We start from the raw sequence: 12,945 nt of genomic DNA on the forward strand, positions 1-12,945 counted from the left end.
TGATACCACCTTCCACCCAGGCACCTGACTCCTCCCCTCGTTACCACCTCTCCCCGACATTCAAACAGTGACAAATCCAATATTTTTCTTTGTAAAAAAAAAAAAATCTCCCTTACTTGTTCCATTCTTCATTCTCTTGCCTTTAGGCCCCCATCACTGAAATAATCTCTTAACTGGTCTCCCTGCCTCCACCATGATCCACCTGACAGCCCAACCTGTGGTCAGACTTCTGCAGAAATAATTTTCCCAAATGAAAGTCTGATCATGTTACTTCTTTACTTGAAGCCCTTCAATGGCTCTCTAGTACCTTCAGGATGATGCTCTCAGAGGCTATCTATGCAGTTTTGTCTCTTGCTATGTCTGCCTCTCACAACTTTTTCTTCAGCCTGCCTTAGTTGCTTAGAGTTTCTCCCCAAGTACCATAGGATTGTTTTCCCTGGTACCTTTACTTACTCTATTCTGTTTGTAAGGCCTCTGCTTCTTAATACTCAACCCCTCCCCCCACCCCCGTCTTTTTCTCCTACCTCTTTATCTACATTTTTCTCATTTTCTTCCCCAGCCAATTGTCAAATATGTTGTCTTCTTTAAAAACTTGGCTTGTATCACCTATTCATTGAAGCCTTTCCTGACCTATGAGGTAGGAGTGGCCGCTCCAGCTCTGATGCACTTATATACTCTTCCTGCCTTCTAAACACTCCTATCATGTCACCTGGAACCCTTTTTGCACTCACCTTAAATACTACTTTCTCTCATTAGACTGGGAATTCCTTGAGAACAGGGATGGCATCATTAATATCTGCATCCCCAGTACTAAGCCCACTGGCTGGCACAAACTAACTACCCAATAAATGTTTGTGAGGTAGTATAAAGTGTTCTTCCCCCAGTTGCATGAATTTCACCTTTTAATAGGTAGTTTTCCATGGAAAAGGACACACTGAGTCACAAATTATAAGGCACCAACCTTAAGATATAACCAGAAACTTAAACCAAAAAAGATATGGAATCAGTCTAGGTTTGGATCTAAGAATATTTTGATGTTCGAGATTTTAGTTGCACAGGTTAAGAAAATACATGTTTGGTTTCAGGCAACAGCTCAAAAAGTGCTAGGTTCCAAACACCTGGTAAGAAGAATAGAGCAAAATAAATAATCCAAGGTCCTTGTCCTCCAGGAATTCACATTCTCACAATTAAGTGGGAGAGACAACACCCATATAACACAAGAGGGTTGGAAAGTGCCAAGGGGCACAGAGGCAGGGAGAAATAAATTCTGATTAGGAGAAGATAAGAATTTCTCAAAAACAGGATTTAAGTAGAGATTTGAAAAATGGTTAAGACTTTGGTAGGTGGAGGGGTGCCTGGTGGCTCAGTCAGTTAAGCGTCTGCCTTCAGCTCAGGTCATGATCCTGGAATCAAGCCCAGCATGGGGCTCCCTGCCCAGCGGGAAGTCTACTTGTTCTTCTCCCTCTGCCCCTCCCCCGCTCATGCTCTCCCTCTCTCTTTCAAATAAATAAAATCTTAAAAAAAAGACTTTGGTAGGTGGAATTATAAAAACTAACAACACAGCCAAGAAGTGGTGCAGAGGTGAGAGAATGCCAGGTGTACTCCATGAGGGCACAGTTGCTGTCACTGCAGATCTGGGTACCAGCAGAGGGTGTGATGGGAAATAACTGGACAGGCAAGGGCAATCAAGGAAGCTGAGGGTTTGGGATTTATCCGTAACGTGAAGCTCCTAGAGATTTTAAAGGAGATTCGGGTTCCTATTTATTTCCTCAAATTTAAATAGTTTTGAGTTAGTAGCAGTTTATTTTCTTTTTTTAATGTACTCAGCTCTGTGAGATTCACTATTTGGCTGTTGATGAAACATTTGAATTTAATTCTGGGAATACTTACCGGAAGAGAAAGAAATGTGTTGAAAAAATCAGCAAAGATTTCATCCTCTAGCAGAATTATAAGATTTGTAGAACCGATTATCTCTATATGGGAAGAAAAAAAAAAAGCACCCCATGAACTAGGTTTGCATTCAGGATGAGAAAATGAAGCAATAGAATGGATTATTTCACATGGCCAAATCTCAGCATTTGATGACCCTTAGGGTCATCTATCTTGATTTTTCCCTCTGCAATACCACTCTGCAATATCACTCTGCTTAAACACTCCCAGCTGTGGGGACCTCACAGACTTACAGGGCTACCATTCCATTTATGAAGAAATGAAATTATTAGGAAGATTTTCCTACTGTAAACTGCCTTCTTTTATCTTCTTTCCATTTGTAGAAATTCTGCCTTCTGAAGCTCAACAGAATTCATCTAAGTCCTCTTAAATGGGTCGATGCTCCCATATTTATAAAAACATCTCAACCTTCTGTCCACCTCCAACCCCTCTGGCTAGGCAGTCACTAAGCCATTCTTCAGCCATTCCTCACATGGCCTCCTTTCTACCTGGGTCCTCCCTCTCTGGCTAGAGTGGCACCCACAACTCAAATACTCTGCATGCTTCCCAGGGAAAAGCATAGACAACTTTGCCCATTTATATGTTCTATTAGTGTGGCCCAAAATGGGATTAGCTTTGGGTGCTCTCACATTATACTATTAACTCCACTATCCTTTATTTATGCAGTCACTTTTCAGAAACCAAGGGCAAGAATTTACATTTATTCCATTTGAATTTCAACTTGTTGATTTGGGCCCAAAAAGAACTTTTTTGAATACTGATTTGGTCATGCAAAGTATTTATTACTCCTTTTAGGGTTGATCATTGTGTAGCAGAATTTAATCTGAGGAGATGAATGTTGAATGTCATGAAGCCAAGCATAGAGACCATAGGTGGACTAGGTGCCCCCTCAAAGTTTGCTCTAACTCACTGTCTATGCTCTTTAATGCACAATATTCAACTAGTGAATAATCCAGTTGTTTCATCAATGCCCAGCATTTTTCTATCAGACCAAAAGTTTATAATGAAAGACTTGTAAAATGAGCAACATAAATACTATATCAGTCCTATCTCTCAGTCTAGTTAAATGTCTGGTGAGAATAGTAAGTGCCACTCACAATTGCTAGAGTGCAGTTACGATAATTTAAGAAAACTAAACAGTCCCCTCCATCATTTTTCATGATGATGGTAGTTATTGTCTTTGTATAATAGAAACAGGAACCCAGACAATCAAACACTATTGTAACAGAGCCGATGTCAGTTTTTGCCCTTTGCTACACAGATGCCACTGCTCTTCTTTTTAGAAGCATTCCCTGATCTATTTCATATATTCCACATGAATGATTACAAAACATATGTTTTGAGTCCATACTTTTCCTTGGCTCTAGTTCTAAATACCAAATGAGCTATGGGACATCTCTCCATGGACATCTACCAGCACTTCTATCTCAACATTTTCAAAGCCGATCTGATCATTTTGCTTCCTAACCTAATCTTTTTCCTATATTCCCAGTCTCAATCACTAGAACCACCCTCTTCCAGTCATCTAAATCAGAATCCTGAAAATCATCTTTGATTACCCCCTTGTTCTTTTTCTCTTCCTCTCAAACACTCCCATATGCAATGGAGGACCATGTTATGTGGTCTCTCCTCCTACATATCTCTGGAATCTATCCTCTCATCTCCATCCATTAAGTCACTGTCTTTTTTAAGGTCCTATCATCTCTCACCTAATGGTCTATCTTTCCTTTCCAAGCATTTTCCACACACTGCCACCATAGTCTTCTAATGCTGTTATTGTTAAAGCCCTTCAAAGACTACTCACTGTCCTACAGAATCTAAAGCTTCACCAGATCTGACTTTCGGGTTGTGTGCCAGCACCATCTCCTACCGCACCATACCATGCTTCCTCCTGTTTGCCAGCCAAGATATTGCTCTTTCCTGCACATGCTATACACTCTCACTTCCAACCTCCATATCTTTGTTCCCATATTCCCATCACTTAAAATGTCTTCTCAACCCATCTCCTTTGCACATCACTAGTCATCTCTAAAGAACTGGTTTACATATGATCTTCTTGGTGAACCAAGCATGGTAGAATCTACCACAATGGTAAAATCAATCACTACTCCCCTGCACCATTATTTACATCTCCCATAATTATAATTAACAAGTCACTGTTTTCTTCCATTGATGTATCATCTGTCTTCCTCAATAGACTGAGCTCTCTGAGATGAGGAACTTTGTCTTTTCACCTTTCTTTCCCTAGGCACTAAAATTGCTTACATAATATCTAAATTCTATAAAAGTTGAACAAATTGTTCTTTCAAGAGTTCTTCGATCTTTTGAGCTTTTGTTCAGTTGTTGGTTTGTCATTCATAGAGCCTGGCATGGATTTTTTAAATAAGATTATTGAGACAATCTGAATGCAGGAAAGTAGGGTTTGCAGAAATTTCCCCATTGATTGTGTTCCATAGCTATACACACTGTTGGTGACAAGGGGCTTGACTATGACAGAATTTGCCATTAATAAGACAGTCTTAATGGGGTATAGCAACAAGGCTTTCCACATCTTCCCTTTCCCTAACCTACTATGTCTTCATTCCTGTGTTTCCATTATCACCTGTTCTGCCTCAAAACTTCCTAATAATTTGGGCAGGCCTTCAACATTCATTCCATACAATAAAAATACTGATTTGGGAACAAAAGAAATCATTGACCCCAAACCTCATGCTAGCCCTCTCCCTGGAGGAGACATGGCACATGATAGCCCAATCTGCATTTTTCTTCCTCCTTCTTAGTTGCCTTGTTGTTTTATGAATGGGGCTCTGTCCTATTCTTAAAGATCAGGTGGCATAAAGTGGGGGTGGGAGTTGGAAAGGAGAAGAAGAGAAAAAGAAAACAAAGGGCATAAAACATAAAAGCCACATGTGGTTTAAGACCCGGCAGGTGAGAGGTTTGCCTTATGTAGGAGGAGCTAAAACCCTCCGAAACATCCCTTTTAGATACTCACCAGCATTGCTCATGTTGCCATGCTTTCCCTGCCACTGTGATTGATTAGGAGGCAGAATTTTAGCCCCCAGTCAACAGAACTCCACCCCTTGTGAACACGCAGTGACATCCCTTCCAAGGGGTTCCAGATTCTATCAGGAAGTGGCCTATTTATCTTTGGTGTACACATCAGTCTGAAGATAAGTCTTTGTTACCTGATCTCCTGGATCTCCTGGAATGTACCAGACTCTTCCTATACTTAGGCTTTTAGTCCATACTATTTTGTGTGCACTGATAAGTTCTTTATAAATTGTTTTCCAATTATATAGATCCTGAGTTTTAGTTCTGTCTCTTTAACTTGATTCTATGCTTCAGGGAAGCAAAGATCTGTTCATTTATTTCTAATGTGTCTTTTGTATCTAATATCCTTCTAGAAATTTAACAGGTATTCAGTGAATGTTTAATGACTTATCTTTCAGATAAGCTGGCAAATTCAACCAAATATCCAAGTGTGTTTTCCACCCTGTCTCCTCTTTCCCAGATAGTTTCTCCTCTGGCTATGGGTTACTTCATAATCCACTGGCTTTGAAAAGAAATAGAATAAACATTCGTTGAATATCTTCCATTAGGTAAAACCTAGGCTAGGTATTTATACTTTGTTCTCATTCAATTCTTAGCCCCACAAAATAAGGGTTATTACCTCCCTTTCACTGAAAGATAGTAAGTACAACACAGATTTTAGTCTGCCCATTTGATGCAAGAACCCATGTTATTTCAAATATGCTAGTAAATCATACCTACTTTTCACATAAAAAATGCATTTGAATGGACTTAAAAATAAGCCCCTTGGACTTCCTCACAATGATCTATTTTTCTGTATCATTCCTCCTAACACTTCTTGTGTGTATCCTTCCATGTTTAATTAGACTTTCTTTCCTGCAGATGTTACAAAAGAAGTAAACCGTATCTCCAAATCTATATGGAAAGGAGATACTTAGAAAAAGTAATCCCGTATATCTAATAATTTACCAGAATATTGAAACAAAGCCATTTAACATTTTCATCAAATCATAGCATAGGCAACAACTGGAGATTTTCTGTGACCAATTTTGACCCCAAAGTTTCTAATCCTGATCAGTCCCCCATTCTTCTAGACCAATAATGCCAGAAAAGACAGAAGTAAGCAAGAAGCAATATGGGGAAGAAGCTATATTTATTTGTCTTCCATTTTAACTTTTCTCAAGATGGTATAAAGTTTTTCAATTGTAAACTAGGCCAGGCCTGCTTATGCGCTATCATGACCAATTCAAAGAAAAGAGCAGAACACTTTATCCACATAGAAATGGTCCTAGAAATGAAGAACAATCATAAATGAAAAGAAAGGAGAAGGAAGAATTTTCTAGAATATTTCCAGTTTACCAAGGTTTAAAATGTTTGTTGCAAGTTGGAGCATAAGTTTGCTCACAGAGAACAACTTGTGGTAAGATAAATGTTTAGAATAGTTTAATATGGAAATTAGATTTTGTTACTCATTTTTTTATTGCCTTAAATGGGTTTGAAGATTAAGATCTTGTTCACTTTAAGGATAGGTAACTCATTTTTGGGTAGTCCAGGCTTTGGGTCTGATTTACCACATTTGGATCTTTCTTTGCACTGTCCTAGGATACCTGTAAATTAGCCCAAAGAGGGTCCTGAACACTGAGTGGGGTCAGGAGAAAGTATGTTTAGTAGGGTTTTCTGCTGTTTTGTATTGGTCACTCAGTTTCTGACCACTTGTCCTATTTGGATGAATCTTTCTGCCCTGGCAGAAAGGACATGACACCTGCCCTACACTCCACCCAGAACTTTTCATCTTAAAGGCATGACTCAAAATCTGAGAGGCAGTCAGAGACTATTTTTGATGGTGCTATGAAAACCAATGCTCAATGGTGGGGTGCCAGCAGCAGTGGCACACTGTGAATGGCCACAAATGCTGAAAGAAGATGCTCTACTTGAAAATGAGCTTTGAGGGACGCCTGGGTGGCTCTGTTGGTTAAGCATCTGTCTTTGGCTCAGGTCATGATCCCAGAGTCCTGGGATCAGGCCCCGCAATGGGCTCCACACTCAGTGGGGAGCCTGCTTCTCCCTCTGCCTCTGCTTCCCCTGCTTGTGCTCTCTCTCTCTCTCTCTCTGACAAATAAAATCTTAAAAAGAAAAAAAGAAAATGAGCTTTGATTTAAATGGGAGGTGGTGCTTACCACCAATGACAAAAATATATGTGGGTATCATAATAGCAGCTATGGCAATGTGGGTATCAGAATGATCTAACCCACAGATTCCTTGTGATGGCTATTGATCATAGGATCCCTTGGAAAAATGTGTGGGTAGGCCATTAGGATTCTACTTCAGAACATAAGCTCTGTGATGGCAGGGATTTTTGGCTGTTTTGTTTAATGATGCATCCCAAACTAGTGCAGTTTCTGTCACATGGAAGTGCTCAATAAATATTTGTGAAGTGAATGAATTAACATAAATAGGACACTATTTATAATTAGTATAAAAATGAGCCATCACAGTGGAATATTGGGTCTCTCATTCAGTTTTCAGTCCTGAGTCAGACACAGGAGTTTTAAGTAAAAAGAAAGCATTTTTGCCCTTTAGGTAGAACTTTTGCAATATTTTCGCAAGAAATTACTGTGAATCTCTTTCTTAATCTTTGCTAAAGAGATGTGCTGCCATTTCCAGGGTAAAGATACATTGGGGTAAAGGAGACACCCAGAGCTTTGGGAAATCATTGCATTGTAGATCTGACCCAACACACAGCCACTAAGTATCAGAGCTGAGATGTGAACTCCAATCTATCTAATTCAAAAATTTCCTGTATTTGCTGGACAATAATAATCATCTTGGGTCACTTGTAAAATATATGGATTCCTGAGCCCCACCCCTGCCCTTCTAAATCAGAATTATCAGAGGAAGGACCTGGTAATGTACAAGTACCCCAGATGATTCTTATTATCACACAAGTTTGGGAGATATCTGATTCCCTTTCCTTTCGGCAACTAGAAGGTCTTGAAGGGTCAGGGATCAAGCATTTCAAGCCTGTAATTGGTGATGTTGGCTTTTAGTCCTTGCCATTGTTGGAGTGACAACACTCCCTTAAGTTGTTAATGGCTCTAGTAGTTAACCTCTGGGCTGTGGGGAAGATGGTGGATCAGTGATCAGGAGTAGAGAATGCCTGCACATAGCTTCACTGAAGACAAGTCTGAAAGCACACTGTGTTAAGGAATGTGGGTATATATCAGTGTCATATATGCCATTCTTTTAGGAAGAGACTGAAAGTTTTTTTTGTTTTGTTTTGTTTTGTTTTGTTTTGTTTTGTTTTGCCCAGGTTGTGATAGCTCTTTTCCAAAGAACATGATAAGATAAGGAATAGATGAGATTAGTAAACCATCCAGGGCTTCATCCTGATCTCTTTTAAGATGTGTGTGTGTGTGTGTGTGTGTGTGTGTGTGTATTATACTGATTAACAAATGAGGTAGTTGATAATTGATTGTCATATGATAGGCTACCAACTCATCTTGGAACACAAAACATCAAGATGTAATGAATCTCTTCACTTTAAAAATCAAAATCACTTTAAAAAAGAGTATTTGGTCTTTACATATACTAAAGAAAGTATAAAACTTTTTCAAATGTAAATGATATATTTTTGGTGGTTCATTATTAACATTCCTTCCAACTTCCAAAGTTCTTCTCTTCTATGGGACAACAAGGTTTTTTAGATATGACATGCTTCCCAACCTAGAACTTTTCAAGTCTTTTAACCCTCTCTTGGGTATGACATTGAATGACTCTCTTCTCAGTAACTTTTGGCTAAATTACTAGGGTTTATAGAGGTTATGGTCTTTCATCTGGATATTCACTTCCTATGAGAAGAGAGCCAGAGAAATGGAAGAATTATTTAATAAGATAACAAAGTGCCTGACAGCCCTTTAGAGAAAGGGAATTCAAGCCTCTTGTAGGCTGATGTTTTCAGTGAACAGAGTGTCCAGGAGATATTACTTGTCAAAATAATATTAACTAGTTTACAAAACCCTTGGAAGCTGAGTTTAGTGATTCAAAAGTCACAAGGTTGGAGAGGATGGAGTCATCTGGAAAGGGACTTAAGAAAGGTTGTTAAACAAATAGAAAGCTGGATGATAATAAATTGAAATAGCTGCCCCCTTGCAATCTGTTCTCTCAAACTGGCATCCTATTTTAACAGTAGGAAAAGAAATCACAACAATCAGGAATTGGATGAACTCAGCTGAAAGGAAATGGCATAGAGGCAGTAGTACTCCACGTCCTGTAGTGCCCAGCAGTAGTAGGTGCTGGATAGTGTTTGTTCAGTTCAGCTGAGAAATGGATGTGAAGGCAATATGGAAAGCTTGAAGTCCTGCACAAATATAAAGACCTAAAAACTGTGATTGAGGAATGGGGACACTGAAAGAGGGTGAGGGAGAGACAAAGCAAGTAACATAGAGTCATTGTCCAACTGTTAACTTACAAAAGCTTTAGATATAATATCGACAGACAATAGACTTCTAAGCAAACTATGCTTTCTGATTCGGAACTTTGTGTTCATTGCTGCTCCTTGTTAGCTACCTAAGGAAAAGATACAGCATGTAGAATTTAGACCTTATTCCTAACTGTTGCCATCTTTGCTGATGTAATAGATTTCAATCAAAGACTTCAGAATGGTGGTCAATGCAATACATGTAAGTTTTAAAGTCAAAGGAGGTGCAGTCTCATCCTAGATAAAGGGTTCAAAATGCTATTGGTACATAATAGGTCTTGGTGCAATTATCTACAGTAACACAGAAAGAGAATAAAAACTGGAAGTCTTTCACTAAGATACCCTATTTAGCTAACAATTCATTTTAAGGAAAGATACTGAGTTATAAGAAGTACAATCTTTTGTGACTGATGATTAGTGAAGTCTTGGCCAGAGGCAAAAACAAAACAAAACAAAACAAACAAACAAACAAACAAAAAACCCACAAAAACCCCAAAAAACCTCATGGATATAATCATACAAAGGGTTAGTCTTGATCCTATACTCTTTGACCTAAAATATGTATTAAAAATTCTGAGTTTTGGACAGAGAAGCCTCAAGAAGTTGGCAACAGTAATTTTCTTTCTTTTGGTTGAGTGGGTAAATTTAAATTTTAAATTTCATAATATGAAATGACTAAGGAATTTTAACTAACAAAATTTGGAAATGGTATCTGTTTAGGAAAATTTGATTTATCAAATGCATGATTTTATTGAAATATAATGAACAAATGATAGCAATTTTAAATAATATTACATTTATAAATAATTGTATATGTCAATTTTAAAAATTTAATAATTAGTATATTAAGTGTATGCCTAATATATTGAACGTTGATTACAATACAAGTAATTGCAATTATTTTTGTTGTTTTGGCACAATAGTCCCCTTCAATTAGTAAGAGCCCATTAATAATCTTCTGCCTTCAAATTGAAAAGTAAATTATTAAACTTTTCATAAAACAATTTTGTGTGGTTCTTCCTTAGCCACCCACCCTAAGGGACAGGAACTTGGTAGTTTTCTCTGTATCATTGGGCCATGAAATTCCGTCCCTGGAACTGCACTGCTAAGCTTGTGTTTGCTGAGCTTTGGTGTCTGAGCATAGGAACATATAAGACCTCAAAATTTCTGCCCTGAACTCCTCTAACAAACTCCTACTTATCCATCAAAACCCAGATCAGAATTAAACCAACATTTCATCTATGTTACCTGTACTAGATACTTTATTTACTCATTCACCAATTATTTGTTGCATACCTATTATGTGATGAGCTAAACAAGAACATTTTGATTATTTTATAAAGTTGCTAAAAAACAGTAGCCATTTCAGCTCAAAGGGCATTGTACACGGTTTTGTTTTTGAGATACACACATATCTGTATATGTATGCATAGACATCTATACATGTATATACCTATATATACGTTATGTATCTATGTATCTGTTTCCTTTATCTTATCCACATATAATCTATATTGATTGAATTCTGTGCTTATTCATGTCCACACATCTAAGTTTAACAAGAAACAGACCTTCATTATGTTTACCAGATGCCTGCATGACACTTGGTTATGTATTTTTTCCCCTCCTCTTCATCCCTTCATTTCTTTTAAATTGATACTTCAATACCAAATGGAGAGCAAGGGCCTTTTCCAGGCTCATGTAAAGATGATGGCCTCTGGTGGACAGTGGTGAATATTACACCTTTCTCTCCAGAACTCTGGGTTTTGTTGTTGCTGTTGTTGTTTCTAAACTTACCTGCAGTTGGCTTTACATTCCAAAATGGTTAGGATTACTTTCAGAGTGCTCATACCGACTGTGATGTGCTGTGAAGAGTACAGAAAGGCCTTTTCATCCAAACATCAGGCCTGTCCATTCCGCCATTATATCAGGCCTCAGTAATAATTCTTTGTGGCTTTGTAGGACCCTGCTAATATTTATTTTATCTCAAAGGTACATATTGTGAGACATGATAATATTGGGAGGCACTAATTTACTACAAGAGATGAGTTTATCAGTATCTAACAGGAGCTCAAAAGTACTCAGAAATGGGCAGATCTGTCAATAGATGGCTGTGGTATCTCTCGAACTTCTATCTTTGTAGAGAGATAATATCTTGAAATATTAATATATTAATATTAGGCTTTGCTTTTCCACCCTTGTAAATAACTTTTCTCCCAATTAGTGACAGACATTCTCTCAAGATGAGGTCTGATTGTAATTGTAAAAAAAGAAGAGTCGATTTTTAGTTTAAAAAAATCCAAAATATGCTCTTAATACAAAAATAGGAGGGCTGAGTGAAGTAGAAAATAGGGGTTTGCCATATTGGTAGGAAAGAATGTAGAGGAAAAACAGATTCCCTACTTTCCCCATCTCAGGACACTAGAGGAGGTTCAACTTGGGTTCAGGATGGAGATGCTGCAAAGCTAGGCAAGGCCTGAAAAATACCCAAGGTTGTGGGGGAGAAACAAGGGGAAGGGAGCCATCGGTGACAACCAGGAACAGGGAAGAACCTACAGGGAAAACTGCGGAGCTCCACTGGTCACCAGGACCAAGGAGAAACACAGAAGCTGAACTAATGCCTAAGAAATATTTTATTTCCACCCCAGGGACCACTGCTCATCTCCAGTGGAGAGCAGCATTGTTACCTGATTGGCTATCCCACTGGTGCAAGGTGAAAGCCTTCCATGGAGAGTTGCTGCCTGCTGCTCACATGCATGCCATCCCGCATTCGGAGACATTGCTGACCACCATTGAAATGGGAAGCACCTCCCCCCTTTCAGTAACTCAGAATGCTCACAAGCTCTTCAAACCACAGAGTAGAAAACCTTAACAACCAGACAATAATTCACCCCTGCTACACCTGAACTTTTGAACAAGAAAATTAACAAGGAAGATTAAGGCCAGAACCAAAGGAAGACAGGTACCTCTAGTCCTCCTGAGGACCAGAAGCAAAAGGGAAACTAGAAGGATGATGACCCCCTAGAATCCCTGCCCCAGCCCCACTCTGTCCTAAGCCTGGATATTAGAACCATGACCAAGAGTAAGGGAAGCCTAACAGATTGGCCATATCCTGTGGACAGCAGGGAAAGAAGCATAACAGGTGTCATAAAGACATTCTTTTCAAGTTGCCAACAATTTAACTCTACTACTCAGAATTCCACCTCCCTTGACACCCAGATATAGCATTATGTGACATAACTAAATAACTAGCCTTAAGCTAATTTTTTAACCCTTTTGAATTTTAGATTATCATCTATAAACCTACATGATAAGATAGTTGTGAGGATTAAAAAGAAAATTTTGTGGAATAAATAATCCATTGAATTTTACTACACATGAGAACCAGAAAGGAGTGGTTCTAGGTGAGTCTACTACTTGGAAATTGATTGAGGTAAGTGCAGAATAATGGGCTGATTTACCCAGGTAGAAGAATCTGACAGATTCTA

The sequence above is a fragment of the Halichoerus grypus genome, chromosome 7, assembly GCF_964656455.1.
Source record: "Halichoerus grypus chromosome 7, mHalGry1.hap1.1, whole genome shotgun sequence".
Classification (NCBI taxonomy): domain Eukaryota; kingdom Metazoa; phylum Chordata; class Mammalia; order Carnivora; family Phocidae; genus Halichoerus; species Halichoerus grypus.